We start from the raw sequence: 18,477 nt of genomic DNA, 5'->3' as shown, positions 1-18,477 counted from the left end.
TATCTAAAGAGGAATTGCATAATGGACTCATGAAGCTTCAATTTATAACGCTTTGCTACTGAACTGCAGTGCTCAGGAAAGGAACTGTTCAGGAAAAGCCACCTAGAAGAGCCAGTATGTGGTTCCAAAGTACTCCTACTTACTGAGACAAGAATTAATGACTATTCTGAATAGGTAACAAATCCAAAGACAACAGGAAAAAATGGGGAACAAAAATCAAAAGAACTGAGCATTTAACTTGATAAACATATCAGGAGGTTTGGCTGAGATTAGTTGATGAATACAAGAGCCGGTTGGTGCTGTATTTACGTCAACCCCTAATTATCTTCTAGGCTCTTCCTCCTAAACTGTAATATGACCAGGTCATATTTCTTTGGTACTGTCCACAAGGCTAAAGGGCATTTGACGATGGATAAAAAATAGAGAGGAAAAACTCAAGAAATGCCATTTGCAATCTGAGGGAGGAAATAACAGAGTGAGTCACTTTGAGAACAGTGAACTTTCCGAGCCACTCCAAGAATATCCATTTACCTGATGTATCTGGTCATTGCTAAAAAACTTTGCCTATGGAGGATTCTGACTTGCAGAGGTCCAGAAAATTGAGTTAGAGGGAAAATCAAATCAGTGGCGTAGTCTTCTCTTGCATTCATGCTGCCAAAGGAAAATATGAGTGAAACCTCTCAGGAGCCCTCTGGTTCCCTACAAATGGCTTTGTGCTGAGCACTGGTGTTGTTCTGCAAGTCACCTGTTGTATATGACTTGGTCATTTCATCACAAGTATGTTTTCAACATGCTATAGAATACAATTTTTAGTTCCCTCAAGATTTCCTCTCGTTGAAGGCTTTGCTTTTCCTATAAAATTGCTCACAGGCTTTGAATGTACAGAGTGTCCTATGTCTGACTTCACTACTGCATTAGACATAGTCAGGGCAGATCTAGGGATATAATGGGACAACAGATTGGCTGGTATGTGCGCAGATTTGCAATTGCTCATTCCTGCCTCCTTTGGAAGCAATGGAGAAGCAGAAGCAGACGGTATGCAGAGGAGATGAAGCGTAACATCTCTCTAGGAGTGCTGGCTGCCCAAGCACCTCTGGTCCTGCAGTTCTGGGCTGTATGCTGGTGAGAGCAGGCAAGCTCAGATGACTGTTTTCGAGGCTGTAGTCTATTCCTGTCTGTATAACATTTGCTACTATTGCCTAGCATGAGCATCTTGCTTCGGTCCACAGAGTGTTTTGCTGTGCTTTGCGGCATTTCTCCATGAGTTGGTTCTGAGAGTAGCAGCAATGATGCTGATAGGGTTGGGTGTTGTAAGCTGCTTGACAACCTTGCAAGCCAAATTCACCCTTAGTGTGTTACAAGGTGAAAACAAACAGCATGGAAGTGCTGCTTACACAAAAGTCTTAGTAAAGAAACACCTTTCTCCATGTTCTCAGCTGGGCTTGCTGGCTTCATTGACTTTAATGGAGTTATTCCAGCCTACACAGCTGAGAATACAGCCCACTAGACCGTGTGTTGCCACGTAAAATTCCTGTGAGCAGTAGGGTTTATTTTCTCATTTGTTCATTCTGCCATCTGGTACAGCCTTCTTATATCCTTGTCCATTCACTATCCTCTGAAAACGTCTTTTGTGTGGTCTATAGACATGTCACTTTTCCCTTGCCAAATATTAGCTTCATGATTGAACACTTTTTCTGATTCCTTCTTAAATCATTTCACAACGTTACCTTTTCCCCCCTGACAACACACTCAGGTGTTTATTATGCAATGTTGTATTGTGTTTCCAGGCACAGTATGGGTTAAAAGAATACAGATCCAGTTTTGCAAACATTTGTGCAGCTTCACAGCTTTAATGGATCCCAATGACTATAAATAATAAAGGGAAACTAAATAATACACTTCTTCCTGTGAGTCACATGTAGGTTGGCTACATTTCTGAATTCACCTCCTGAGAGAAGCAGCTTTGCCTCCATCATAAAACAGACACATATCAACCTGTGATGGCACCACAGGGTCAGACTGTGGCTGATGAAAAGTCATGGATGTCACATGTATCAGAATGAGACATTTAAACTGAAAAATCTTGGGATTGATACAAAACACAGTCTCCCACAAAGGCCTATACTCATCTGCTGAGGATTAGGAATTCTACTGCAAAGATTCACACATTTAATTCCCTTTGACTGGATAGTTACAGGAGGTTGTTCCTGAAGATCAAGATGCAGAACTCCAGGAAATCTGCTTGCACTCCACCCTCAGTTCTCTCTGACTTCAGGGATACTCATGGTTGTCCACTCCTCTCAGAAGTCAGTGGCTTAGGACTTTGGACTTTCAGTCTTTGGACTTTCAAGCTTATAAATATGCTAGACTATAGCCTTCCTCCCTTGGAGTAAATGGTAAGCTGCTCCACAAGTGGCCCCACTGATGTCAGCAGGAGTACCTAAGAACTAACAGCCCCTTTGCAGTGATCACCAGGGCACCAGATTCTGATGAAAAATTACATTGGATTTAACTTTTTCTATTTTGAAGGGTAATAACTAGCTCCCTCCTTCTTATTGGGGCTCCATGGACTTAGGAAAAATAAAAAACTACTCTAACTACATATAACACTATCTCAGCCACAGTGTTGAGCAGTGTAGAGTACTCATCTCACTGAAACTACAACAGGACTTTTAACAGGACTGCATCAGTTGGCCTTCACGGCTTTGTTCTCATGGCTCCCAGCATCCTGCACACAAGTCTGGAAGGACAGTTAGGACAGAAGGAAAGACATAGCCAGGACCTGGTTCTGAAGCCTTCAAGCACTGAGGTTAGAGGGAGCTTTGCTTTCATCAGAGATAAAATACTTGTCTAGGAAGAACTTGTCAGCTAATGATTTCAAGAGTGAGAGAAAGGTGATTTAAGACAGATCCTTGAAAACTGATTCTTCTGCCAAAGACTATTTATTGTTCCTGGATCAGACATCATTTCCTGCCATCATGAAGGACTTGTGAACAAGGTAATTATCTCACCTGAAAGAAGACCATTTTTTTTGGTGTGGCTACACCATGTCCACCTCAGGTATAGCAGCCCTTCAGAAAGAGGTCATTTACTGGTAATTTCAGTCAGTACTGCTTGTTGCTCCCTGTGTAATCTTGCCTGCTTTTTGGCTAACTCTTGATCCCTGAGAAGAGGAGGGCAACAACCACAGCTCCCTCTCCAAGCACAGAGCATCATGGTACAGAGCAGTGAATGAACAGGCAATTCTCAATGGCACCCGTATGACCTACAATTGCAGTAACAGATTTACTTTCTCCTATAGATACCACTGAGTGGATAGAAAATACATTAAAAAGTTCTATGTACCAAAAAGTGCTGCTGAGCTCTTCACTCTTTGAGACATACCTGAAGAAATCAATTGCTCTGGTTGGTACCTATCAGCTGAGGTTAGCAAACAGGAAAGGTGGAAAGCAGATCCATCAGGGCGAAGATTTTCAGTGCTGTTCTGACCAGAAGAGTTAAGGCATAGCACAGGAGTTACTTTAAACCTTTAGTTCTCATGTGGTGGGAAATGTTCAGCAGCTTTTGGGTGGTCCTCAGCATGTTTCAAGACCAGAGCTTTTTTTAAGGATGTTATGTATGGGTTGAACCACTTGGAGTGAATAAACAGCAACTCAAAAATAAATTATGAATGTAATGTGCAGGGTAGGTGATATCTAACAGCAAACAAAGCAGAACTTTTGATCTTAAGACAAGTTGTTTCTCCCCTGGAGAGTGTCCTTTGATTCAGTCTGTGTTTGTAAAATGATTAGAGAAAATGAGATATATTGCAAAAGATCAGGAGCAGCGAGAACCAAACACAAGAGAAAACATTTAAAAACAAAGGCAGGGGTGGCGGAGGGGCCATACAGAGAGAGGGCTCCATTTCACTGTTGCTTCTTTCCCACTTGTAAATACACGGCTAGGAGATTAATTAAATGAAATAGAAACAAGGGTGGGATGCAAAAAGAGGAGCTGTGACTGATTTCTATGACTCCCTAATAACTGACTGGCAAGCTGGCGTAGCGGATCACTAAATGCCATGAATCATTTGCAGACCAAGATCAAAGAGTACAGAGGACACAGTTCACCTAGCTGGGCATTTGTGTAGGGCTTTGACTACCTGAAGCCTTCAGAAAACTGTTGTTTTTTCTCTTCTCATGTCTAACCTCTTTTCACCTCTATTTCTTTCTAGACTCAGCCACGTAGTTGTTAGTCTGCCTTGTCTAGTTCTTACTTACTTCATCATATTAATGAAGGAGCAGAATTTTCACTTGTTTCAATTGCTTTTTACCAAGAGGAAATAAAGCCTAAGGATTTCTATTATTTTTTCTTCCCTTCCTTCCAAGTGCTGAACCTTGTATTGGATGAAATAGAAAAAAAACTCTTTTGGGGAAAAATAAGGATTGACTGGTCCTGTGCCTGATCCTATTTCATATTTTGTCTCCATCTGAATATAGTATCTTGTAATTGGAAGACCTATGGAATCAGCAATCAAATTATTCTAGTGTATACGCAGTTCAGATCCAAATAGCCAGATATGGGCATCCCATAAACGTAAATCAAATAAATCTGTACAGCAGGAGAAATTTGTCTTATCCAGATATCAAGAGCTGAGAAAATATGTCTGAGACCTCTACTAAAATGAAAGTATGATGCATAGCAAACAGCTTGGAGAAAGAGTAGCAATCAATACATTGAAGACAAGAAATGGAAAACAGGGCTGTAAATTTAAACATCCCTAATGCCACAATACTTGTGAAGCAAGACTGACAGATCTCTCGTGCTTTTACAGATACAGCAAAGTCATGCCTGAGATTTTCAAAATCCTCACTGAAGCTGCAGCTCTCTCAGAGTCTAAGCTGACCTAGGTTGCTGTTACCTCTTGACTACCTGCCCCTCTGCCCCACGACACTGCTGGCTGGGTTTTCCAGCTCGCCCTCACACTGGCAAAAACATACCTAATCCTGCAGTGAATTGGTTTGGAGAGCTAAACTGGAAGAAGATGCTTCTTTTTCCTCACCCCACCCCATGAAATCAGTTGCTAGTTTATCTCCCTTAACTGGCTTACTGTATGGTCAGACAAATATCAGTGAAGAGAAGAATGGAGAGTACATCTAAGGAAAGCTGGAGGGCAACCCCACTTCAGATCATAGTAAAGTTCTGTGGAATTGCACAACCCCACTCCCAATCATGCATATGTGTGTATGCGTGTGTTTCAAAGGACCTGCACATTCACTTTACTGCAGTTGCGTATGTTTATTTTGATACAGGATTCTTGAAACACTGGGTCCACTTGCTTCATGAATTAGCCTCATGGAACCACCATACTTTTTGGCACTTAAGCTTCCAGTAAAGAACAAAAAATGCTCCTATCCATTATGGTTGTTCATGAAATCTTCCTAGTAGGATCCAACTGTGCAGTGACTCCTTTCTTAAGTCTGAAAAGAGACTGAAACAACACTGACGAGAGAGGTAAACACTGCCCAAACTGCTTGTTTCCATTCAGGCTTTGACTCAAAACCTTATTGACACCATTATAAATGTCAACATTTAATACATAATACATGAATACATTTTAGCAGATGGAGAGGAATGGAAATGAAGCCAAGATGCATTTGAGTCTGAGTTTGGAACTGCTGGAAGGAGGAGGATGAAGAAAGGAGATGCCAAGAAGGAAGTAGAGCAGAAACAGAGAAAGGAAGATGGGAAGGAAGGGAAATCACTCCTACTGGGTTCTGCTGAATCAAGCACTAACAGACTGAAAGCATAATAAACAGTGCATTACCTTCTGCAGCAAAAGATGAGGCTTTCTTTGCCTTTGCTCATTCTATGAAGCTCCCTCTGAGATTAGCTGGAGTTGTGCTATGAACAGAAGGCAATATGCTCACTTATATTCATAATGTAGCCCATCCTCCATACCCAGGCATGGATTTTTCTCTCCTCTGCAGGACGAACAGAAGACCCCTTCAGTCAGAGACAGCTTAACTAAAATGGCCCATTAACCACCTATTTTAGATTAACAAGAGTAACCTGCTGCCTAAAGTCAATAGCTATATCAATGCTACATATTGCACTAAACTTGTGAAAGGGTTTTGTAATAACTAAAAATTATCATCATTCTAGATTAAACAGATATGGAATGTTACCATTCATCACTCAGGCTGTGAAGAAATTTATACTTTTTAAAAAAGCTCATCACCATGCAGCAGAAACACATGCAATAGAGACGAACTGTCTGCAAAATAGTCCTTCTAATCTGTCAATGATAACTATATTTTTAGGGTCTAATAAAAGGATGCCAGAGGACAAGCTGAGAAAAAATATGCAAGGAAAGGTAAACTTAAGATTTGGCACTCTGGCGACCAGGTTACCAAGAACTATTATCATTATCCATGTATCAAACAGGCACAGAATGCAATTTTCGGAAATCCTTTCACATTTTCTAAAGAGGAGCTTCTATGAATCTTCTCCTTTCTTCCTCTTCCTATGTTGTTTATGTGCTCAATATTCACACTTCTTTTCTGAGAAACACAGTTGATTTGTCCCAAAGTCTCTGCATTTAAAAGAAAAGTGTATAAATCAATGATATTCACTATTCTTGTGCTTTTCTTTCCAAAATAGAAAAGAACAACCACAATTCAATACTCAAAGTGAATTTCCCTAGGAAAACAAGGGATCTTTTCTATTTCAGATCCTTGGTAGCTCCGTTTTCATAGAGTGGATCGGTTCATCTCCTTTCGGTCTTAGAATTGCTTATCTAGCCTTCAGCAAGTGCTATGCACAAGCATAAGTCTGACAAACTTGATTTATGTTAAGAAATAATTTTTCTGTTGTCATAGAAACCACTGCAAGATGATCCAGGCATGAGTAAAAAGTAACAATAATAAGTGGGCTGCTGGTTTTGCCAGTGAAATTCCCCTCATTGTCGATGTCCCATTGGTAATTTCCTTGCTCCTTAAGGTGAAAAGGGCAAAAAGGGTATCTGGAAGGATGGCCTGAGAGGAAAAATTTGCCTAGAGGGTGGCTTCAGTGTCATAAGGCAGGCACATTTCTCAGTCCAGAAGATTGTGTGCAGCCAGCACAGCTTCTCCTGCAAGGCTGCAGCATGGGGAGCAAAGTAAATGTTTCCTTCGAATAGGGAGCAAAACCGGACTAGAAATCCCCCAAGCCTGTTACAGAGACCTCCATGCCATGGTGGAGAGAGATGGAATAATTTGCTTCCTTTATGCCAGGGGTTTGCTTCCATCAGCAGGAATGAATCATAGCCACATTTTAATGTTTGCACAGCTCTTGCAACTGCGGTATGCATAAACAATTTCTGCTTCAGTAAGAGGAAGCATTCACCTGGACAGTAACAAATATAAGGGAGTAAAAGAATCAATGAACACTGATCATCATGACATGTTCACGTAGAAGCATCTTCACCCACCCCAGCTATGCCTGCCCACAAGCTCCATGCCACAGCGTAGGCAATTACACCCTGCCCAATACAAATGATCATTCATTGCTATTTTTATGCAACAAGAGCACAGGAACGCATATTCTGTACTACAACACTTACACTCTACTCAATCTCCACTATCAGTCATTGACATTTTAGGGGTGTTTATCCCCAAGATTTACAAGGGCAATGAACATTGCTAGTCCTTGCCACTACAGCTGTCAGACTGACGTGACGTTCTTTCCCAAGGGAAATCTGTTTCTCCATCTGCTACTGTTCGTTCAACTTAAAATAGGCTTTCAGCTAAAGGGTTGTTGCTGTGGATCTGTGGCCTTGCAAAAAGGCAAAAGGACGAAAGTGTGCTTGCACTGTCCGAAAACCTGTAATGTTTTGTGCAGGCTTGGATTTCCTCTAAGCAATGAGTCCAGTCCGGAACTCTCCTCTGCTGCCATTAGTACTGGGAACAGTCCAAAAAGAGGAGGACATGGACAGATTACAGCTTCCCTTTGCCTCTAACGCTGATTAGTTGCAATATGTCAATAATTAGAAGACAGTTAGTGAACAAACATTGCCTCTTTTTCTGCTGGTGCACTGTTCAGACAGTTCCACTTCCCCCTTATTATTTATCAACTGAAAATATTTGCCAGACAATCTCTCCAAGTCCTTTCTGATCTGAAGCTTACTGATATTAATTTTGCAAGTGTGAGAAACAGAGACTAGTCTGGCATTGCTTCTGGTTCCTGATAAGGTGAAAGCAGCTTTTAGCACCGGGTGTGCCATGGATTGTGGATAGTGAATTCTGAACTGATATTTTCCCATATTCTCTGTAAAATGCATTCTTGTAGGCTTTCCACGCAGCTTTCTCCTTGTTAATAAAGAAAAAACCACAGAATACAAGGGGCAGGAAGACAGCTGAAGTAAACTTGCCCAATGATTCAAGTGGATATTAGTGGACATTTTTGGCAGTGCTCACTGGAGCCTAGTTAAAAGAATATGAATAGAAAGCATGGTTATTTGCTCCTTTTCTCCAGATATACAAAGGTGCATGAAGGATGGAAAATGAAAACAAAACTTAATTATTGTCATGAGTATTTTTTCTAGCTTATAAGAAAGTGCCTATCTGCCACTTCTTCCCTATGTGCACATGTACACATCTCTTTTTATGTTCACTGCCTGTCCACAGCTTGTCTTATACGTGCATCTCGTTATGTCTCATTATCACATTTCATTCCCATGCTCTTTATAGTGCAAAACAAGGTGTGTATTTGGTTATGAAAATGCTGGAGGGGGTGAGGGCGTTTTTGCATGGGAGATGCTGTATTACCATGTCAATCATTGCTCTTTGTCTTTCTTAGTCTTTGCAGATTAATCCTGGATGAGCCTCAACTGGGATGCTTCTGGCACTGGAGAAGCTGAGATTTAGATAGCAAATTCTCAGCCCAGGTCCGCTGGCATGTGATTCACACACTGTTATCAAACTGAGGGGCCCGAAGCTTTCCTCCCACCATGCTGAAAATCTGGTTTAGAGCTAAGCATAACTTATGGGTTGCTGGGGGAAGATTGCTTCTCCCCGTTGAACTCTTTTACTCAGTCTACATGTAATCCTAACACCCCACCCCCCCCTTTTTTTTTTCCAGAAGAAGGGCTGTGGTCTATTAACCTGCCTAGCTACCAAAAAACAGTAGGGGAGGGAGACTGCAGTCTTCTCCAGCATTATAGTACCCACTGATGCTGGCTGGGCATGCCATTTCTACATGTCATCCAAGCTCCTGCTACAGTTTGTCCCCCGTGAATATGAGTACTGAAGAACCTTCTGCTGTTGTAGCCTGCTGCTAAGATGCTTCTTGCTTTCTCTTTTGAGACGAGCGGTGAGGTTTGACCTATGTTCAGCAGGAGATAGCACTAAACATTGGGACCTGAAAGCTGCCAGAGTCTCTTGGAGGAAGCTTTCTGTTCTTGGAGGCTGCAGGGTGTGCAGAGGGACTATAGTGGGAAAGACCTAGGCACCTTCGCCGTGAGAGAGGAGTAAGAATTGGTGGAAGCAGAACTGCAAAAGCAGCATGGCAGCATGTCTGCTCAGAAACAGTAAAACAAAACCAATTCAACTGGAATAGCAATGGCTGCTGAGCAGTGGTGGTTGCTGTGACCTGAGGTGTAGGCATTGTGTTCAACTGCATAACCTACACTCCCAGAAAGGCAGGGATCCCTGAAAATAAGCACCTATGTCACTTACAGATAGCACTGCCGTGACTGCTGCATCATGGGGCAATTGCAGATCCAGCACATTCTCCAGCTGTTGGTAGAGGCTCTGTTACGGAGAGGTGGACCAGGAGAATGGCTGTAGCATTAGAAGAGGCGCAGCAGCCGGCAGGTCTGTGGGAGAGAAGGGGTGTTGCATTTGCTGGGATATGAATATAAACCACGCTGCTGCTGCCAAATCAAACGGTTCCCCTTGTTTGTTTCCTTTTTTTTAGAAATAACCAGTGACTTAAAGACAGAAAAAGACAATAGTATGCCCTCCTTTATATTCTAGAGCATTACCCTTCTTCCTGCTGTTTGGCATCTTGCCCATTTCCAGCAGGCACTTTCAGATGCAGATTTCTCCCTCAATAGGTATGGCAGGGCTCTTTGTCCTCATCTTCTCCTACCTTCATTAGCTTCTCTGCTTTTGGGGCCCTTGCTCAGATATCAGAGGGAACAGGGCCGGGTAAGAAGCAGAGCAGAAAAGGCCCCCTGAATACTGATTAATTACCATACAAATGGAGGAACACCCTAGCTATGCAGATGGTGGTATCTTTATAAAGCATGCATAAATACCGCACAAAAAAAATGATTACACAGTGCTCATGCACCAGTTAAAATTCATCCTGGATAGGCTGGATAACACATATCCATATACGCTAAAATGGATTCGCTTAGGATCTGCAAATGGTTTATAGATGTCTGCTGCGATAGGGGCATTGCCTGGGGCACGGTGGACATATCTGCGCAGTAAGGCGTCAGCAAGCCAGCAAGCCGTGACAAGAAGACAGATGAGGACAGGCAACTCGAGATGATCCCCCATTAGTCTGTGTACGTGTGGCTCAAAGGCCAGCCATCCCTGAGGACTCACTCAGCCTCCTAGCTGGGTGCTATGCCCAAATCCCTGATGTGTCCACAAATACAGACTGGCTCATCCGAGCGTTTCCTTTGCAATGCACTAAGCTGGGTTATAACCCTAAATCCTTTTGCTGTTGACAGTCATGCTGGCAACCCGGGGAGGGACATTCTGCAGGAAAACTGTTTCAAGTGAGGCCTTTCTAGTTATGGCCTGTGGTTCATTGGAAATGAATGAGCAGCTTGGGTTAGTATAATGCTGACAGTTGTGGGATAAACACACAGCAGCTCCAACACCAAACACAAATGACAACCAAAGTGCTTGTACAGATCTTCCACCTCCGTTTGCCCACCCTCCTTTCTCTCAGGGAAGGGGACTAGGATGGAGATGGGTGATGGTGCTTGAATGTAGCCCTGCAGTACGGTTGCATGTGCTCTGGCTGGGTCTGCTGCTTGCTGAGTTAAATCTACATCAGAAACAGATCCCAAGGGGCTAAATCTGAACAATTTGGCCTAGGAAAACCCAGTTCATCAATTCCAACTTCTTTCTTGCCACCATGGAAATGTCTTCTGGAAGCATTATATAATGTGTACCTACACAAATAGGCACACAACATGCTGTATTTGGAACCATGTAATTACACCTTCCAAAATAATGTATTGTAGCCCTCTAAAGACCTGAACAGGTAGGTAACAAATACTTTGATGACAAGTACTCTGGAAGGAATTCAAAAGCACTGCCTGTTGTCCAGAAGAGGAGGAACTAATCACCCTTTCCAGAACCTCTTTGATTTGTGAAAAAAAAAAACAACAAGCAAACACAAAACCTCCGCGTTTCTTTGAAAATCAGCATAAGGCAATACTGTCTATAGAAATCTGCTTCCTGTCCTTTCAGGTTCTCACTTTTCAGACATATCCATTTGCTGGTATGTAAAACACATGTAAGCCTCCCAGTAACAACTATGCTTTTAGACCTTTATCAATCAGTAGAACCGGGAAATTGGCATATCACAGATCTGAAGGAGGAGGACGGGGAAAAGGTCTTAGGAGCTCCATGAGCTCCAAACCAAGATTTGGAATATCATTCAGGATTTCTTGCAAATGTTGACCAGTTGACCTGCCCATTGGACATGTGCCAGGCTGTAGCCTCATTAAGAGATTCCAGATTAATCATACGCCTCTTAGAAAGGCATCTTAGCGAGCTTTTTCTGCAAAGACTATTGACATGGTTCCAGTTATGTTGGACTCGAGTAAATACAATGGCAGGATTTTAAGCATGTGTGTTACAGAAAGAGGTGAAGAGATATGTCAGGCTAGTTTAAGCACAATTTCAGCACCAGTCTGTCTAAATCTGTTTCTAAATCAATCTAATTCTGCTGCCTCTGTGACCAAACCACACACAGAAAGGCCTTAAGAACTGAAATGATAAAACCCCAAGGAACAGCAGTTTATAACGAAAAGAACAGGGCTGATAATTAAACCTCTACCAACGGTTAGAGTTGGCAGTCAGCTCAGTCAGCAAACAGTAATAGAGAGAGACAGTCCAAATTCTTTACAGTCTGTCTGTGGCACTTATCAGCCTTGACAGTGTTTCACCCTGCCTCTCTAAAATGGGGTGAAAGACTCTATTCAGGCAACAGGCAAAGTTGTTTCCACCTGGTATACTCCTTTCTCCTGAGTTTCCCCCTACTGATTTTTAAGGAGCTGTTTTATGTAAAACCCCCCACCCCATTTGCCTCTGGATTCCCAGCTCATTCCTGTCTCATTACTTCAGTTTTGATGTCCACAAGACATTTTAATAAGTGTTAATTTCCTACCTGAGAAAGCCCTAATACACACTGCACAGTAATGCTAACAAAAAACAATAGGTGTTGTAGCATCTGATTTCTGGGATTTTGTGATTAATCGTGACAGCAGCACTAACAGTAAAAGCAATTATTTTATGTCAGATGCTGATTGACAAAATATTCATCTGTTATATTCCAGTATAGGCCATATGTATAAATCCTCAGGTGAATTGAAAAGTGGCTTCTCTAGCCTACAATTTCTACATGATAAAGTATTCCCATGATTCATTTTTTAAGATATATCCTGTGAACTTCCAAGGTATTTTTGCAGAAAAATTTATTGCATGCTCTGTGTTTCACGGCTCTGCTTAGCAGGCTAGCATTAGTGGCAATTTTTTTTTTGTGACTGGCATTTGCATAACTTGGATGCTGTGACCTCTGTAAAAGTTCTGTATTTCCAAAGCTCTTCTTACCATAGGGATCTAGTATAAAATGTATTGACGCTCTGTGCTTATTAACACCCTTTTAACTTACTGTTTGAGCTTCTTGCAATTCGTAATGTGTTTTATCCTGACAAAATGATAAAGAGGTAGAGAGCAGAAAGGGAGGAACTGAATCAACAAGAGACAAAGTGACTTATAAGTTGCCCAAATAATCAAGCCATATAGCTGACAACCAAGGACAAGTTGCCTTGTGGCCTACGTTGCTGCTCTCCGAGCACTGCACCTTCTTTCCAGTTTCTGTCACAGGGAAAGAATTCTTCATGTGAATAATTTTGGATTTAATAACAGGTTTTTAATAGTTTTTAGCATCCATATTCAGTTTCACTTTTTCTCTTCCCTTTGCAAAATGCCCTTCAAAAAGGGAAGTGCATTAAGATTTCTCCTTCAGTGTCCATTGCAAATAAGGACCTGAACCAAAGACCTGGTTTGATTCTGGAAAGAACCATTTTTGGATAAAGGCAAAGACAATTACTCAAAACATTCTGAGTTGTAAAAAAACCCAAACCAACCAAACAAAAAAATGCTCTCCAGTTTCTTCAGTTCAAGGGGTTTTACATATTTGTGATTTTTCTAAAGCATTATTTTCCTCCACTGTCATTGTCTAAAACACCGGACTCATAACTGTCATTGTGCATTTACATTCTTCTTTGTCGCTGAGCACAGCCAGCTTGAATTAGAAGCTGTTCAGAGCCAAACTCTGAAGTATGAGGACATTAGCTCAGATGCGGCAACGGATCAAAGCAGGGCTGCTCCACCCCTTCTCCTGCTCTCACAGGGGAGGGGTTGAAGGGCCACGCAGCAGGTCCTGAACTGTCACCGCTTCCGACTGACATATTCTTTGCTTTACTGTAACACGTCAAGCTGTCTGTACCCCTCTGTCAGCTCCAGGCAAGGATGCCAGTCTCTAAGATAAGGGCAGCATGATCAGGCAAGGTTGGCAGTTGTGTCAGCCACCCCAGCTTAATCTGCTGCTGCGTGGGTCTGTACACCGCCAAAACTCTGTCATTCCTGTCTCATGGGCAGCAATTGTTTGTAAAACCAGTCTACTGCTTTAGAAGAGTCGCTTCTTCACTCCAGCTTGGGGATTTGTCAAGGTCCTGAGTCACTGAGTCACTAAAAGGCCCCAGAGAGACTTCCTGACTTGGATTGTGGTCCTGCAACCCTTGCCGACAAGCAGCCCTGACTCACGATGTTTGTATGAACAGGAGTGTTTCCTTCACTGAACAGCACTCCTAAAAACAAGGCAAAGGATCAGGTGGGGAATTTAATATTAAGTGCAGAACACCAAATATTACCATTCAATCTAACTCACTGCTCCTCAAAATCTATTTGAAATTTCACTAAAATAGATCATTTTCTGCACAATGCAAGTCAGTGCTCTTAATTGGGATTACATCTGTTATTGCCTAGTACTGTACTGAAAAAACTTTGATTTTAATACACTCTGCAACATTTGTAAAGGCTTAGGAACTAATGTCAGCTGAATATATTCATACTGGATGTTCAATCACTACACCAATTATACTCTGCAAACTAGTTACCTTTAAAATATTAGTGGCACCTTGTTGAATCATTCGCTACCACCAGATTGCATCTACTTTGGGTCCTCTTGAAAGTTGAAAAGGATGGACAAGAACATGATATCATGACAGCAATGCTGAAGTGATTTAATTCAATGTTATTACTATACATTTGGAATTTTTCCCCCCATGTTTTTAAATTTCATCAGGGAACTTTCCTAAATTCCTGCATTCTTCTGTTGGCATTTCTTTCAGTCTTTCGTTTTCTTTCGCTTTCCTTTGTCCCTCTCCTCTCCTTTTCCTCTTTCCTTTTTCCATTCTTTTCCTTTTCCCTGTTTTTCTGTTCTACTCTATTCTGTACTACATTTTGGGTTTACTAATTATTTCAAGAAAATGCTAGACACATGATACAGTTCTGCATGCTTTTGCTCCTAATAATACTTATGGGTCAAATTTTGCACCCTATAAATTTGGGTGGATAAATTTGGTGTAATTCCTCTGATATTAATGGAATTTAAACTGACATCAGACTCTAAACCTACATTTTAATGATTGATTTGCATGGTCTCAGCTGTGAGACAATTTGTCTTAAGCCCCTATTAAATCAGAAAACGAGTGTTTCTGACTGAATATGCCAATCATTCTAGCTTATCTAGTGAGAGATGCCACATGCTTTCTCCTGCTCTAGCCTTATTTTTTGACAGCTACTTATGCTACTTATTGTCTAATTGGGCCTGCCAATCCTCTCTGTACGTCCCAATCTGTCCAGCCCAGACAAGAGTCTGAAACATTTTTAAAATCTGCATACGGTTGTTGATATCAAGAGGTGGGGAAAAAAAAATACAGCCTAGATGTGACAGCATGCTTACTTCTACATGAAACTTAAAAGAAGAAATTATATCTGAGCATTTGGGTTTTCTGACTACAAGGGAAAGAAGGGTACTATAGACAGGACAAAAGCCACATTTTCTTCTGAGGCTTTCACACTTGCAAGGCAATAAGGGCTAAATCCTGCCATTTGTTGCTTGCTGTGCTGTAAAAGAGGAGGCAGCAAGAGCTATTCCCATGTAGTACCAAATGGTAGGAGATACAGCGTGCCAATGTGCCTCAATGGACAGCGTAGGGTTTCTGGAGGAAGGGGATGTCCTCACACATAGCAATGGCTGGGAGGTTAGGACCTGCTTTGCCTCCATGCAGAGAAATAAGAAGTCCCCCGAGCTGGGTCCTGCTGTGAAATCCTGCTCATCAACACCAGGATTCCACCCATGGAGGGTACATCTGCCAACCTCTGCTTAACCTTACGGTTGCAACTCGCCAAACAGCACGCCAGCATTTGGAGTACAGTTTCTCAGTGGGGCTGGCAGAGCTCTGACATCCGCCGGGACCCGATCCAAAGCTCCTGGGATTCAATGGGAAAAAAGAGTCCATTGATCTCAGTGGCTTTGGATCTGTCCTTTTGCTCGTTTCCTTTGATGATTTATACAACACTGACATGCATATCTCACTTCTGAAGCACACAGAGCACATGGTTTTAATCTCACCATTTCCCTGGTGACAGGGAAGGAAGTGTGCTGCCAGCTAAAACACTGAAAAACACTCATTATTCTGTACATTATTATTACTTCTCGCTTCCCCATGGAAGGTAGAAATTACAATAAAAAATCACAAATATTTTGTTTTACAGTCTTTGCCCTTAAAGTTACAGTAAAACATTACAAAGTGAAAATTTTTGTGTGTGTATAAAAATGATGAGAATGTTTATGTATCAAAATGGGGAGTAAGAGAACATCAACAACTAAAAGTCACTACTAAACAAATGACCCCCTTTTTTTAGGAAAAGCTCAGAGAGTGAATCTTTCTGATGTACCATGGAATTCTGTTCTCAGATTACTGGGCGATTGGCAGCAATGCTCTACTAGTTACGCTGCTCAAGACCAAGTTCTACAGTAACAGTGCCTACAAACCAAACTTAAAATAAGTCACAACTCAAGATTCCTCATGTCCTGAAGAGCAGATTTCAGGGGAGCCAGAGGTTGCTATGCTGAGTATCTGGCTGTCAGACCTGGTACCTTGTGCAGTTCTCCAACGGATGGCCCCATAGCACCCAAGTTCGTGCAGCCAGAGCACCTCCTGCCCACTGGAGAGATCCACAAACCAACAGTCACTTTCATAATGCAGGTGGGATGCTTTGCTATATTTTTAGATTTTCATTCCAGTCCAAAACCTTTTTCCTTCTTTGTTTCCTACTGTCTAGTGCAATTTTTTCAGCACTAGATGTCAGTGTGGACTTGCAATACCAGATTGCTCTGCGTTTTTCCTTTAACAAGTGAAGAATTGCCATCCAGGATGAAAACATGTCTCTCCAGCCTCATGATTTGCTTGCTACAGAACAGGCCTTTTCTTTACTGTTCAGACTCCACACGGAAAGTGTAGAACCGCATTCTGACGTTAATTTGGATTAATATGGCTGTTAAAGTGCCCTACACATTTTGCGATCATATCACATCTGCGTTAAAGAGGAGCTACCATGACTTCAGAGGAAAAACTTTGTTTAGCAAATAACAGAGAAAAATAAATGGTTCTGAATTATCTCGATAAGTTGTGACCCTGCTAAGGTAGCGTTGCACAGGTGCTCCACAGGGATGTTTAATCCTGTAACTAACCGTACTCATCTCAACAAGAACCTACTGACAAGCCTGAGTCTTTACATTCCTACAGTCTACAAAGACATCGCATCACCTAGAAATGTTTTGCTACGCCAGGCTGTTACAAGGACTGTTCTAACTCAAACCTGATTTATTATTCACCCAGCATTTTCTGAATACTGAACTGAAACCAGCTTGGGGCAGAGCAACCCATCCAGGAAGTGTATGCTGGCTTTCTGAAGTGGTGAAATGACTGGTGTCTAGCATTCTTCAGGAAATGTTTGGTTTCTTTAAGAAATTTAAGTCTCTCAGTCTAAATTGTGAGTGGACCCTGTGCTGTTATGGGAGGGCTGAGGAAGATGCAAGAAGCCCCCCAACTTCCCTCATTTTCCAAGCAGCAATCTAGAACAAGACACTGCTCCTCTTGCTCCTGGAGAAGAACGAACTGGGGAAGGTCAGAGCGGGGAGAGGAGGAAGCATGTTCACAGTTCTGATTTCTCATCTCTTATTTTCATGGGTTCCGGCTTCTGTCAAGTGGATCTGAGCCAACATGACAGATGGAGCCTTTTACACCACCCTCGTGCTTGGTTTACACCAGGCGTGATGCACAGAAGCCAAGGCAGAAAATGCTTCTGGCAGAGAACGCGAAGTGGAGCGCTCTGACATTCCTCCAAACTCGGTATAGTTGTGGCTGCGATCTAGGCCTTCAGAAAAATCCAGGTTTTGTATTCTTCACTATGCATTAGTTAACACAGTATCACCCTGACGCATACACTGATACACCTTGCTTTTATTATACTTTAAGGTTGTTACTGTCCCTTTGACTTCTGTTGCACAAAGTCACTGCAACACATGCATGACTGCCCAAGCAGCTGTGCTTAAAAGCCCTATGTAACTACCTAGTGTGGTTTTGTTTCTCATTATTTGGCTTATCAGCAGCAGACTGTAAGTAGGAGGCTACAGAATATCAAAAGAATATGGCTTAAAACTATCAATTTAAAATATTAGCAAATACTGTACAAAAATAAGGACAAAGGTATTTTTTCTCCTGGATTCTGAGAAGCTAAGGTAATATTTGGCAGATAATACAGAACCTGAGAGAATACAAATTGTATTTGGCAAATCTAATGTCACATGGCTCTACCACCTGCTGTCATTCCTACATATTTCACTTTGTTATTGTTTCTGTAATACTATGTTCCATTTGCTCATCTCTTTCTATAGATGTCTAGCATTCAAGCAATTAGTACTGCTAATGAAAGATGTATCCTGTAAAAGAGCTTGTCTGCAATCAGCTTCTCAAGACTGATTTATCTGTGTAATACCCACTGTGTCAAGACTTGAAGTGCCTACTTCATTAACTGCCATGAATTGTTCAGCTAAGGCTCTCTGCAAAGCCGGCTGTCTCTCTAGGTGCAGAAGGGCTTCACGGTCTCACGCCCTACATTGCAAGGCAAAACAGTG

This window comes from Leptosomus discolor, chromosome 7 (assembly GCF_034619465.1).
Source record: "Leptosomus discolor isolate bLepDis1 chromosome 7, bLepDis1.hap2, whole genome shotgun sequence".
Taxonomy (NCBI): Eukaryota; Metazoa; Chordata; class Aves; order Leptosomiformes; family Leptosomidae; genus Leptosomus; species Leptosomus discolor.
This window is presented reverse-complemented; position numbering follows the sequence as displayed.